Raw genomic sequence first — 14,489 nt, 5'->3', positions numbered from 1 at the left:
TCACATCAATGTGCTTGAAGACCTGACTGAGCCAGGCTCATTCACATGATTTCTAGAATATTTTGAAAGAAAGCTGATGCAGCTGAGGTAGCATTCCAGCTACCAAGACTTGTCATTCATAGAATTCTCCTTGTAATTCAAGCCACTGAGCTCTTAACACAGGAAAGGTCCACATTGCTACCATGGAGGCTTGATTTCTTTCTCTGATTACATTTTTTTTCTTACCCACTAGCTGACAATCACTGACTCATCCTACCCTGTGTACTACATCTAGAAGTATTGCTAACTTTTTATGCTCCCAGCTGCACTCAGATCTGGCACCCATGCCCTCCAACTGTGCTCTGTCAACGTCTTAAAGGGGTGCTGCGTTGATCGTGCGTTTGCAAAATGGACGGAGAGAGCCAGGAACAATTTTCATAGCCATCACAAGCAGGGAGCAGCTGGGCTGTGGTCGGCCCGTGCTCAGTGGAACAGGGCAGGGCCAATGGTCCAGCATCTCTTTTTTTTTTTCCTCATACTTCCAAGATTTTATTTTCTTTTTAAAAAAGTCATTTGAGACAATATCTCAGAAGTAGAAGGCATTATTGTTTGCCTTTAACAGAAAAAAAAAAAATCAATGTTGCAGTAAAACAGACCACAAACTCATGTGTTTCCCCAACTATGCTGCCTAGGAACGCACCTTCCACTTCCTGGTAGGTCTTGAGCAAAGTCATGGTGGGTCACAGACATACAAAAGATGCCTGTGCTTCCAGAGAACCCAGACCTACAGGTTAGGTCTGATGCCCTCCCAACCCTGCAGTTGAGCCATGGAGCCTGTTGGCACAGTTGGTGCTCATGGCAGGGCAGACCCAAGATGCCACTTGGGCATCTGACTGTCCTGGTGAAGTTGTCGCTACCTGTCTTGGTGGCATCCTTTGCCCCACGGTGCGCCTGTTCTTGTCACCTCTTCACACGCTGAGAAGTAACAGCTGCTCCTCGGAGCCTCTACCCCCTGCTCGTTGCTGCCAACCCTGCAGGGTTGGATCTCTTCACTGAGAGCACCAGTTCCTCCTCTCCAGGTGGGCCTGCTTGCTTCAGTGCAGGGAATGCAATGCATTTCCCAGGCAAAACAAAGAGCCCTCTAGCTCCTGCCGCAGCCTCCTGGTGGATGCATCACGGGAATGAGGTGGGAAACAGGTGGTTTCCAGGTGGGCCTCAACCTTTCCAGCTCCTCCCTCACCGCTTCCCTTCATCTCAAGGAAAACTCATCAGTGTTGGCGTATTCTGAGTAAAATGTTAGCACCAGAATGTCTGTGTTGCAAATTTGAATAGCACTGTCTTGGCGTCAAAACGATGGTAAGAATGCCTTGTGTTACCTTTGAGGCTTCAACACAGCTTGGTAGAATGGTGTTACAGCACACAGAGACAGGGACACTGGGTATTTTTTTGGCTGATCAGGTGGAATTTGATCAATAGCTGATCACAAGTTAAATAGTCACAAGTCCCAATTTCATAGTCGTAAATGTGGTCTTGTTACTCAGTTCAGAGTTTCTAGAGCATCTGCTGCCTGGGCCAGGCACTGTGCCAGGTGCTGGAAGACAGGACAGCCCTTGCCTTGGGGAAGGGCATGGGCACACTAATTTGGGTGAGGAACTCATGGTAGAGAGACTCTTAGCTCAACTGGTGTGGAAGTGACAGCAGGGGTGCCTGCAAGGAAACATTACGAGAGCTGGAGCTTGAGAGTAACGTGCAGAAAAAGACACAAGGATTCACCGCCGTGGGTGCCAGAGAGTGCAAAGAATTCATGTGAAGTGGGAGTGCGGAAGGGTTGGGGGTTAGAGTTCTGTGTAGTGCAAGGAACCTGGGACTTGACAGGGTGAGAATCCTAAAGTGTCTTTAAAACCTGCACATCAGTTGGGAGCAAAGCCAGTGATCTCATCCATGCACACAATATTCATGATGGGCAACTACTGTGCTTAGTACTATTCCCATTACTGAAAAATTTGACTCTAGACATGTTTCAAAGGGTAAAAAATGGAAAGAAGCTGGGTGATAATCATACAGACCAGGATTCCGACTTCAACGAGCTTATCTATGGCAAGCAAACACCGTGAATCAATCAAAAGATAAGCACTTGCCCACCAAGTTCTTTCACAAAATACATTTTGCTTTCCTTTCTATGTATATCCCTCTGAGTCTGGGATCAGGAGAAGAGTGTTGGAAAGCAAATAAATGGCTTACGCATAATTACACAGACAGAAGCATCGGAACCAAGGCACAAACGCCGATCGTGCGGATCTAAGCATCATTGGCTTCCACGTCCCACGTAGCTCTGGCAGCCGATTACTTGCTACGAAGATACTCAAAGTAGCAGGTGCTTTTAGTTCCTGGGCTGAGGCAGTCGTGGAGGACAGGGAACCCAGGTAACTCAAAGGATCTGTGCTTGCCATTATCCAGGATTACAGATTTTTTAAAAATTCTGCAGTGGATTGCTTCTTTTAAAGAAATCTTACGTGGCTCTACCCTTGACAAAATGGTTAATTAAAGTGGGGTGAGAACTCAAGAGTAGAATTTGAAAATCACTGACTTGGAGAGAATGGGGCAACTGATGTTGAAGAATTGTGCCCTCCCATGCCCCCTTTCTCCCATCAATTCTTCCATCCCCACTGGGGCTTTTCCCCCTTCTCACTAGGGCCTTTGATGCCTCCCCAGTTGTGCCATGTTTTCCCTGTAAGTCTAACCTATCCTCTGACTTCCATTCTACCACCCTCTTCTGTCTCCCTGGGCGTCGGAATAACATCTGGAGTGCCCTTGACCTTATCACTCACAGGTGAATCTTCTGTTAAAACCATACACACAGATCCAGAGGGCTAGATGTGACCAAACTGGAGGCAAGAAGGACAAACTGATGACCAGTCATGCAAGCTTGTACAACAAAGCCATTCATGGGAAAAGACACTAGCTGTTTACCATGCCCCAGGCCAACGATGGCATTAGATTCCTACTGATCCGAGTTTAAAAAGCATCATGGGCATTTAGCTCCTTCCCTGATAAACTGGCAGACTCTGTGGACAGGGAGGACGTCACGGATGTCACCTTCGTGCTTTGTCATGGCCCTGGATCCTGTCTCCATGTGACAGTCTCAGCTGTAAACTAGGGCCTGTGCTTTGCAGACAAAGGGGAAGCTAACAGCACCAGGAAGCCCGAGAAAACGTGTTTGATGGCTTCTGACTGTTCATCACAATCTATCACCTCTCCACTGGTGCAACTCAGCACATTTTGCTTTCTCTTTTTTCTTTTCTTTTTTTTTTTTGGCCACACCTCTCGGCTTGCAGGATCTTAGTTCCCCGACCAGGGATCAAACCCGGGTTCTCAGCAGTGAAAGTGTGGAGTCCTAACCACTGGACCACCAGGGAAGTCCCAGCACATTTTTCTTATCCATCCTCTCTCTTCTCTCATTCCTTTTTTCTCCCTCTTCCTCTCTTTACCCTCTTTTGCTTCATCCCAGCCTATTCCCTGATACGACGGAGAGCCCCAAAGCCATTGCAGAGTCCTCCTGACAGGCCATCATTGTCATGAATGGTTCAAACGAAACACCAGTTCCAAAGGGTTTATATCCAAATGATTGTGTAAGCAACCCCAGGGACCACCTCTGAGTTTCTATATATTTCATATTATATATGTTCATTAAGTCTCAAGCAGGCGGCTGATATCCTCAAAGGCAGAAATAGAATCCACCGTGATGCTGATACATTAAGGACACGATGCAATCAATGTGAGAGAGGCTAAAAAATCCAAACCCCAAAGAAGGAAAAACCAGGTTTGCATCAGTGGGAGAAATGGATCTGGAAGCACAGTGGCTGTCAAGTTGGGCATAAGTCAGAAAAAAACCCAAACAAATCCAAAATGCAATAGTACTACTATACCCAGCCAGGGAGTCATCCTCCTGGCCTTCGGTATTGAGCAGATCTCTATGGGATTATTTTGCTCAGATTTTATGTCTGCAAGAAAACAGAAGCTATAAAAAGTACCATGAGAAAGAAGCTGGAGTATTTTAAGTGTGGATGGATAAATACCAAGGGGCAAGACCTTAGTGGTGACCTTCAACATTATGCTGTAAGCATGCATCTCCATCACAAACTCAGACGTTCCAGAAATGTATTGTTTTCTTTAAGTTGTCTTTGACCCTGAGTCACAGACTTTCTCCCCATCTGCAGTGCTTGCCTTCCTCCCCAAATTATTCATGAGTCAGAGTCTTACACAGATCAACCCTCTCCCTCCATCCTTCTGAAAACACTGTTTAACCATGGATAGGTCTGTTTGCTGGTCCCCAGGGACCCTGCCTCTATCACTGGTTTCGTGCCCAGTTTGCAGTATGGGAAGCTTGCTGCGATGTCAAGGGCCCAGTTTGTCCATGTCCCACACAGTTGCCTCCACCGGCACCATCTCCTGGGTGCTACCTAGGAGCTAAGGTGCAGGTTCCCACTAACCTTGGGACCAGCCACCTTTTTAATTTTTTTTTTTCCAAGAATGTATTCAGATATATTATTCACAGTATTGAAAATATGTTTACAGATCGAAAGACAGAAAGTCTCAAATCACAGTGACAAAATTCCAAGTCAAAATGTTATTTGCTAGTAGATATGAATTTAATCATCTAGAGTGATTTCAGGGAATCCCATATAAATCCTAGACCGACAACATCTTATTTACATTCTTAGCTTTCCATTTATTCATGCCTGTTCTCTCCAGTTACTGGCTAATTAAAAGTCTTACTATTAATCTATGTTAAGATTTTCTAGTTCAGGGCTTTTTCAACATCAGAACAAGTGACATTTGGGACTGGTTCTTTCTTGTAGGGCTGCCTTGTAGCATGTTTAGCAGAATCCATGGGGACTGCCCACCTTTATCCTTTTCAGATTGAAGTGTTAGTTGTAGAGTGAACACCTGCATTCTACAATGAACGTTTTGCAATGTTTGTTTTATCCCCTATCTACCCATCTAGCCTTAATCCAGGTACTTTTCAATGCATTTCAAAGCAAGCTTCAGATACCAGTACATTTCTTGTACAGGTAACTGAAATTGTACAGCTAACTATTTTTTTTAACAAGTGAACTTGTTACTGAGTATAACTGGAAATCTACCTCGAATATGAAGGAGATAAGCATTTTCTGATAACTTGTGGATAAATTTTGATGAGTGGCTCTGACTCAGGCTGGTTTGAGAAATAACACAGATATGAAATCATTTTATACTGAAAATGCAGTCGCGGTGGAAAAGCATCCTTCACTGCCTCAGGTAACGTCTCACCTTGCTAAATTATATGTTGGGTGTCAAGGCAAAAAGAGAGAGAGGGTGAGAGAGACAGAGAAGTGCATCAAAAGTGTAAGACATCCTCCTCTTACTGCACATATTAACATTTCTTGCACAATTATCCATGGGATATTCTCATTTTGGACTCTTTCCACACCCTAAATTTAGCAAGCTAGAATTATCTTTTAAACACCACTTGAAGCAACCTTTTTGAAAGGAAGACGCTGGGGAGGGGGAAATCTGCATTTCCTTGCGGCTAGGATGCAATGGCCTGGATTTAATTCTGCAAAGAAGCAGACTCTATTGTATGCTGAGGATAGAGCAAAGACAGTGCCCCAGCAAATTCATTACAGGTGTGTAAGATTAAAAGCGTAGACATGCAGATTGAGAAACAGGCCGTGCGTTCCAGGCTTTGTGTGTTCTGGCCACAGTGCGCACTGAATTGAATAATTGCCTTAACTGTGCCAGGTGGATTTCATTATTTAAAAGGATTCTGAGTTTTTAATGACTAAAAAGGTCTTAAAAATGAGATCTAAGGACTCTCACTTTTTCATTTATATACTTTGAAACACGAAAATCTTCATATAAAATCTGTTTTTTTTTTAAGTGAGCCGTGCCTATAGAATAAAATAAATTAGAAGGAATTTCTTTAAAGTCTGGTTTACAAAGAGCAATGCATGTAGCTAGCACGGATCAGGAAAGAGCCATTTTGTATGAACAATTTTCGTCCATAGTTATTCATTCTAAAAGGGGTAAGGGCTCAGTAGTTGAGAAACAAAAGATTCACTGGTAAGAGTCAGTGATGAACTGGGGCTGTGTTTTAGGAAATCAGGGGTCCTCTCCCTTCTGTTCCTCATTATGAGGTTCATTTGTATAGTGGAATAAACAAAGCCAGCATTGGAATCCAAAGAATGGGTTTTAAACCCAGCTCTGCCTATAATTAGCTGGGAGGCCCTGGCTTTGTTTCTTACTCTCTTTAAGCCTCGCTTTTCTCCTCTGTAAAATGGAGATCATAGTAACTGCCTCAGAGTGTGGTCAGGAAGCGTACATAAAATAACGCATAAATTGGGAGATTGGGGTTGACATATATACACTAATATGTATAAAATAGATAATAAGAACCTGCTGTATAAAAAAATTAATTAAATAAAATTCAAAAAAAAGAATGCATAATAAATGCTCAAAGTCATTCTCAAATATAAGCTCTTTTTGTTTCTAAAAAGTCTCCAAAAATAAGGGGACTAAATGATAGGTCTATCAGAAATAAGAAAGCCTGTGTATTTCCCCTAGTCATCCTAATGAATACAGCGTCCTTTATGGAGCATATACTGTGTTGCAGGTGCTGCGTTCATTTTGCATAAAAAGGATTTGCTTTACTTCACTGGGCATAGCCGATACCTATTGAACATGCCATTTGTAGAGAAGTCTGATACGGATAATTGTACTCAGAGTCAGACGATGAAAAGTATATATTTCAAAATTTTCCTATTTATTCAGCTGCCAGCGCATATTAATTGAGTGCCTACTATGTGCCAGCCACTGCTCCCTGTGCCAACACACAAAAACCAACATGGTCCTTATTTCTAAGACACTTACGGTGTAACAGGAGAGACAGAGACTAAACAAACGTTAACATATACACGTGCCAACCATGAAAAAGTGTGCAGTGCCTTCCTGAATTAAACTGGGAGGGGGTGTGGAGGTGAGTCCAGGAAAGGCATTTCTGAGCAAGAAGCCTTTAAGCTGAGACCAGAAGAATGGCAAGAGTTGGGGAAAGACCGGACAGAAGAGCATAGGTGAGAACTTTGAGGCAAAATAGAGCTTGGCTTATTGGAGAACAAATTCCATTTGGTTGGAGCTTAATGAGGGCGGGGAAGGCAGTACAAAACGAGGTTGAAGGGACACAGGGGTCAGATCATGTAAGGGCCACGGTGAGGAGTTTTAATTTATGATAATGGGATTTAAGAACAGAAGTGACATTGTTTGAGTTAGTTGTTTAATGGAGATGGGGTGGTGGATAAGAGTGAAAGCCACAGGCCAGCTGGAAGGGAGGGAATAACAAGGATGACAGTCAGGTTTTTGGCTAAATGACTTGGTGGATGGAAGAGTTATTCAGTAGGAATGAGATTATAGAAAGAAAAGCTTTGGAGGCAAAGGTTCAAATTTCAGTTTAGAAATGTTGAATTTAGGGAATTCCCTGGTGGTCCAGTTGTTAGGACTCTTGTACTTCCACTGCAGGGGGCATGAGTTCGATCCCTGGTTGGGGAACTAAGATCTTGTATGCAGCACAGCATGGCCAAAAAAAAAAAAAAAAGAAAAAAGAAAAAGCAAGAGATGTTAAATTTACCCATGAGAACTGCAAAAGGAGATAGAGGTAGAAATTTGAATGTGTGATTCTGAAGCTCACTGATGGGTATGGGCTAGACATACATCAATGGTGTTGAAGGCCATGGGAAGCATAAGATCACCTCGGGAGAGAGGGTTGGCAATGAAAAAAAGATCCCTGACAAGATCTGAGGAACTAGAAGCTTTCAAGACCTGGAGAAAGCAGAGGATCCAGGAAAGGAGGAGTGACAGAGAGATGGAAGGACAACCAGGAGGGGTGGGCTGACCACAAGCAGAAGAGACAGTGTTAAGGACAGGCAGGTCAAGAGTCAAATGTTTCTTAGAGACCAGATAAGAGGGATATCGAAGTGCCCACTGAATTTGGCCACGAGGGGGCCACTGATGGCCTGAACGAGAGCAGTTTTGCTGGATTTCGGGGGGTGAAGGCATGCTTGAGTGTGTTGAAAAGTGATTGAGCAGCAAGAAAGAAGCCACTCCTAAAAAACTGAAAAGAAATAAAAAGTGCATCTAAATGTATACCAAGTTGGTCACATAGCCATAAAGAAAAATAAATTTATTTCACGTGACTGGTGGAGTCTTGCCTCCATGTTGATGGCGGCTGACTGATCAGGCTGGTGGGTGCGGGAGGTTGGAGTGGCTGTGGCAATTTCTTCAACTAAGACAGCAGTGAAGTTGGCCGCATCCATTGCCTTCCTTTCATGAACCATTTCCCTCTAGCATGCACTGCTGTTTGAGAGCATTCAACCCACAGCAGGACCTCTTTCAAAACGGGAGTCGGTCCTCTCAAACCCTGTCATGACGTTAGCAACTAAGTTTACTTAATATTCTAAATCCTTTGTTGTCTTTCAACAACCTTCACGCCATCTTCACCAGGAGTAGATTCTATCTCAAGAGACCACTTTCCTTGCTCATCCATAGGGAGCAACTCCTCAACTGTTAGCTTTTTTCATGAGATTGCAGCAATTCAGTCACATCTTCAGGCTCCACTTCTAATTCTTCTAGAATTAACCAAAACGTGATGCCGAGACACACTGTGAGCAAATGCTGTTAGAAAAACGGTACTGATAGACTTGCTTGATGCAAGGTTGCCACAGACCTTCAGTTTGTAAAAAACATTCTATCTTTAAAGTGCAATAAAGCAAAAAGCAACAAAATGAGGTCTGCCTGTAATAAAGTTAGAGAATTGCCGTTTTGTAACCTCTAATAAAGCAAAGATCATCTATGGCTGCTAATGCCACCAGGGTAGAGATTGATAAGGAACTTTATATCAGATATTTCTCTCTTATCAATAACAGTGGGAAATTACATGCCTCCTGTGATACAGTCAGTACACAGCCCTGCCCCCCAAGACTGACCGTGAATGTAATCCTGCCTCTAGATCCAACTTGCTCTTCATAGGAGGTGGGGGAGATAGAGGAACAATTTAAATGACACCAAGAAGCAGCAATCTCCTTAATTCAGAGTTTGGGTCCTTTTACAGAACAAATGGCCCTCCTTCAATGGCCTTTTTTTTAAAGAGTGGGGAGTATTATAAAGTTTTAAAAACTTAAGAGATACAACCAGGTGCAAACTTTCCATAATTAAAAAAAAAATCTAAGTGAATGGTAAGTGGAGAGTTGGAGACAACATGAATATGTTTGTTGTTTTCGTTTTTGTTTTAAGACATTTTGCTGAGCAGAGAAGTAGGGTGGTAGCTCCAGAAGAAAATGGCATCAGAGAGAGTTTTAAAATTTTTTTGATGTGGACCATTTTTAAAGTCTTTATTGAATTTGTTACCATATTGCTTCTGTTGTTGTTCTGGTTTTTTGGCCTTGAGGTATGTGGGATCTTAGCTCCCCAACCAGGGATTGAACCCACACCCCCTGCATTGGAAGAAGTCTTAACCACTGGACTGCCAGGGAAGTCCCAGGGAGAATGTTTTAATGGTGGAATAGAGTGAGCCTTTTGGGAACTAATGGGAATGATGGAGTAGAGAACATAGGAAGGTCATGCTATTGGAAGGAGGTCCCTGAGGAAAAACAAGTGGGCAGGATCCACAACCCTTGAGGAAGGAACAGCCATGGGTAAGATGTTCTTAGATCATATACTACCTTAATAAAAGAAATGACTGTAGAAATATTAAACTGACAGCACAGACACAGAAAGGAAGCTAAGCAAACCGAGAATCTTAGGAGGGAGAAAGGTATATTGGAGATGTAATGGGATCTTGTCACAGTGAAAGCCAACTCATTGAGTCAAATTTTCAACATGGCTACGCTTTTGTTATTTTGATGGATATTCCATGTTTACAAGATTCTTTTGGTTTATAGCTCTCTATACTGTTTCAAAAGAATTTCGGTTCATTAAGAGCCGTTTGGTACTTGTTCTACAAATTTAATGAATATATAACCTTCAAAATAATTAGTATATTCTTTAGCCCAAGAGTTAGAGTCATAATCAATGTTAAAAATTTTATAGGCTTGTATGCAAAAGGATCTAGTGGTCACCTCACTCTCCATGGGTATTCAAGGGTTGTAAACACAGTATTATCATTTTTCTATTTGGCCTATAATCAGAAATGTCACTCTGCTGCAAGCAGTAATCTTACAGTGTGTTTGCAAATCCTATTATTAACCATGTTTAGACCATACGAACCTTGAAAGACGTGACTGGAATACGGTAAAGCTGTAATCACATCAGTTTTTACTCTTGGTTGAATGAAAGGGAGCAAACATTTCTTTTTTACGTCCTCTCATTTTTGTTTTTCCTTATGAAGAGGTTTTCACCTTAAATCGTCAATCCTATGGTCTTTGAAAAACTGAGAGGTATTACTAAATGTTTAGCCACAAAACCTCTGGAATTTACTGCATTCTTCCATTTCTCCTTAAAAGAAAGATTTAAAACTCTAATCTCTTTATATGTAACCACATTCATACATAATTTTACATAAGTATAAAAATATAACCACATATATACTTTGTAAAAAGATGTGGTCATTTTTTCTTTCTGTTTAGTTTGGTTTTGCTGAGCTCCTCCATCGTCCTCTGTCCCTTCTTTACCTCACATCAGCACCCAAGTTTGTCTGTGCGGAGAACCTGGAATGTAGCCTCGCAAATGTCCTCCTTATGCAAGTATTCTTAGACCTGAAGGCATTCACTTTTTTTTTGTTGCACCACACGGCATGCGGGATCTTAATTCCCTGACCAGGGATCGAACCCAGGCCCTCTGCAGTGGAAGTGCAGAGTCTTTTTTTTTTTTGTTTTAATTTTTAAAAAGATGTATTTATTTTTGGCTGTGTTGGGTCCTTGTTGCTGCGCGCGGACTTTCTCTAGTTGTGGCGAGTGGGGGCTACTCTTCGTTGCAGTGCGCGGGCTTCTCATTGCGGTGGCTTCTCTTGTTGCAGAGCACAGGCTCCAGGTGCACAGGCTTCAGTAGTTGTGGCTCGCGGGCTCAGCAGTTGTGGCACAAGGGCTTAGTTGCTCCGCAGCATGTGGGATCTTCCCGGACCAGGGCTCGAACCCGTGCGCCCTGCATTGGCAGGCAGATTCTTAACCGCTGCGCCACCAGAGAAATCCTGGAAGCACGGAGTCTTAATCACTGGACCTCCAGGGAAGTCCTGGCATTCACTTTTTAAGGCATTGTCTTATAACTGGGATATCATAGCATCTCTTGCATCTTACACTCATCACTGAGCAACGCCTTGTGGAAACCCCTCCTGGTCCTCTGGCTTAGCTCCACTTTTTATTCTTTTAGTAAATAGCTGGATGATTCCCCAGTGGGGATGTGTCCTTGATGAACCTTCACTGTTTTCAGGTTTTTGCCCTATGAACAGTCACACAAAGAACCTATTGTTCATCCTTGTGGTCTTGAACCCATATCCTTACATAGAGTTATTTGTATCCGATAGAGTCTCAAGACTACAGTTGTCACTGCATTCATTTATTCTGTTAAGAGATGTTGCCAGATTGGTTTCCAAAAGCTGGAGGAGGAGAGTCAAGGAGAGGAAGCCAAATGTGGATAACACGCCTACTCCATGAATTTAAGTTGTGTGGATTGAATGAAGGGACAGGTGCAGAGTAAAGACCAATACAGTTGACAATTATTATTAGTTCTTTTCCTAAAGACTGTGGGCTCCCCAGGTCACCACCTGGGTCTCTGCTGGTGGGGGGCATTCACGAGGTACACAGTGGCAGTGACATTCGGGATTGTATACCTGGCGGGTCTACAAAAAAGGGGTAGAACCGGGAAGAGCAAAGCCTTGGAGGGCTTCCCTGGTGGCGCAGTGGTTGGGAGTCCGCCTGCCGATGCAGGGGACACGGGTTCGTGCCCCGGTCCGGGAGGATCCCACATGCCGCGGAGCGGCTGGGCCTGTGAGCCATGGCCGCTGAGCCTGTGCGTCCGGAGCCTGTGCTCCGCATTGGGAGAGGCCACAACAGTGAGAGGCCCGCGTACCGCAAAAAAAAAAATAAATAAAAAGCCTCGGAAGTCCAACGGACTCAGCTTTAACTGCATCTTTACCACTTTCCACTGTGAGATCTTGGGCAAGTTTCTGAACTTCTCAGAGCTTCAGTTTCCTCATCTGCAGGATGGAGATAATGATGCCAGCCTCCTAGGGTGGCTGTGAAGAGGAAGCAATGGACTTGAGGCCCTGAGCAGACTGCCTGGTGCTCCTTACAGGTGCCACTTTTTCTCAGATGCCTTCATTATCTCTCTTCCCCCAGCAGACGAAAACCTGTTGAAGGCAGGAACTGCATCGAATTCGTCGCTGCATTTTTCCCCCACCCCCAGCTGCATGGCATGATCTTAGTTCCCCAACCAGGGATGGAACCCACGGCCCCTGCAGTGCAAGCTCGAGAATCTCTACCACTGGACCACCAGGGAAGTCCCCTCGCTGCATCTTTATATATCCAGATGGATATATATATCCTCACTTGGTTTTCCCTTCTACCAACTACCTTAAGGTCTTTTGCTCAGTTAAACCAGCATTGATTAAAAACGAGAGGAAGAACAATTCTTTTATTATGGAAAATATCAGACTTCCACTATGATAGAGAGACTAATATAAAGAACACCCATGATCCACTCCCACATTCAACACTGTCAACACGTGTTTAACCTTTTGGTTTTTTTTGTTTTTGTTTTTTTTTTTTGGCTCTGCCTTGTAGCTTGTGGGACCTTAGTTCCCCAACCAGGGATCAAACCCAGGCCCTCAGCAATGAAAGCACGGAATTCTAACCACTGGACCACCAGGGAAGCCCTGACCAGATTTTTTCATTCATCTCTTGATCACTCCTTCCCACCACCCCTCTTTATGGAGTATTTTAAAGTGAATCCCAGATATCACATGATATCAATTGTTAAATACTTGTGTAAATTTTCAGTTGCAGTTCTCAAAGTGTGAGCTGGAGAACCCTGAGGGTTTTCAACACCCTATCAGGCGCTCTGCCAGGTCAAAACTGTTTTTATAATAATGTTAATATACTGTTTGTCTTTTTCATTCTCATTCTCTCACGAATGTATGGTGGAGTTTTCCAACACAGACTGAATGCAGCAACAGATCTGAGAATCCAGCTTTCTCCTATTAAACCAGGTATGAGAGTTGCAAATTTTTACCGATCTGTTTACAAAAATGTAAAATAATGCTACTCTTCTCTATTTTTGTTTTGTCTTGAAAAATATAATCACTTTTCATAAAAGCAAGTTTTTAGTTAACAGGTAATGGGTTCATTATTGCTATATTTAAAATAATTAAATGGATATATTAAAAATTTGTCAGTTTTATTTTCTAATGTAGAAAAATATATCTATCAAAATATTTATCTAATGTAAAGAAAGCTCTTTGGGATCCTCAATACTCTTTTAAATTAGTTTTTAAACTGATATTTAATTCTTCACATAGCATAGGATTCACCACTTCACAGTATAATTCGGTAGGCTTTAGTATATTTACAAGTTGGGCAACCATTACCACTGGCTAATTCCTGATCACTCTTATCACCCGAAAAAGAAGCCCCATACCTGTTAATAGTCACTGTAAATTCTTCTCTCTCCTCAGCCCCTTTCTGACTCCACTGATTTGTCTATCCTGGACATTTCATATAAATGAAGTATTTGGTGTCCGGCTTATTTTGTTTATCCATTCATCAGTTGGTGGACTTTTAGGTTGTTTTCACTTTTGGCCATTATGAATAATGCTGCTAGGAACATTAGTGTCTAAGGTTTTGTATGAATACATGTTTTTAGTTCTCTTGGCTACATACCTAGGAATAGGATCGCTGGGTCATACGATTAACTCTATGTTACTCTAGATTTAACTTTTTGAGAAACCATCAAAGCTGCACCGTTTTACATTTCAACCACCAGTATATGAGTGTCTCACTATCTCAACATCCTTACCAAAATTTATTTTCTGTGTTTTTGATCCCGGTCATCTTTGTAGGACTCAATAATTTCTAAAGCGTATAAGGGGTTCTGAGGCTAAAATGTTTGAGAATTGTTTTTCTAACAAATAACTTTAAAAATACATGAAAGCATTTTTTTGGTAAATAACAAGTTCATAGAAACAGAGGACAGATTAGTGGTTGCCAAAGGAGGGGAAGGATGCAGGCAAAATGGGTGAAGGTGGTCAAATGGAACAAACTTCCAGTTATAGATATGTACTGGGGATGTAATGTACAGCATGGTGACTATAATTAATAAACACTGCACTGTATATTTGAAAGTTGCTAAGAGAGTAGATCTTAAAAGTTTTTATTACAAGAAAAAACATTTAATTGTGTGGTGATGGACGTTAACTAGACTTCTTGTGGTGATCATTTCACAACATATACATATATTGAATCATTACATCATACAGCTGAAACTAATATGTT

This window comes from Phocoena sinus, chromosome 21, assembly GCF_008692025.1.
Source record: "Phocoena sinus isolate mPhoSin1 chromosome 21, mPhoSin1.pri, whole genome shotgun sequence".
Lineage (NCBI taxonomy): Eukaryota > Metazoa > Chordata > Mammalia > Artiodactyla > Phocoenidae > Phocoena > Phocoena sinus.
This window is presented reverse-complemented; position numbering follows the sequence as displayed.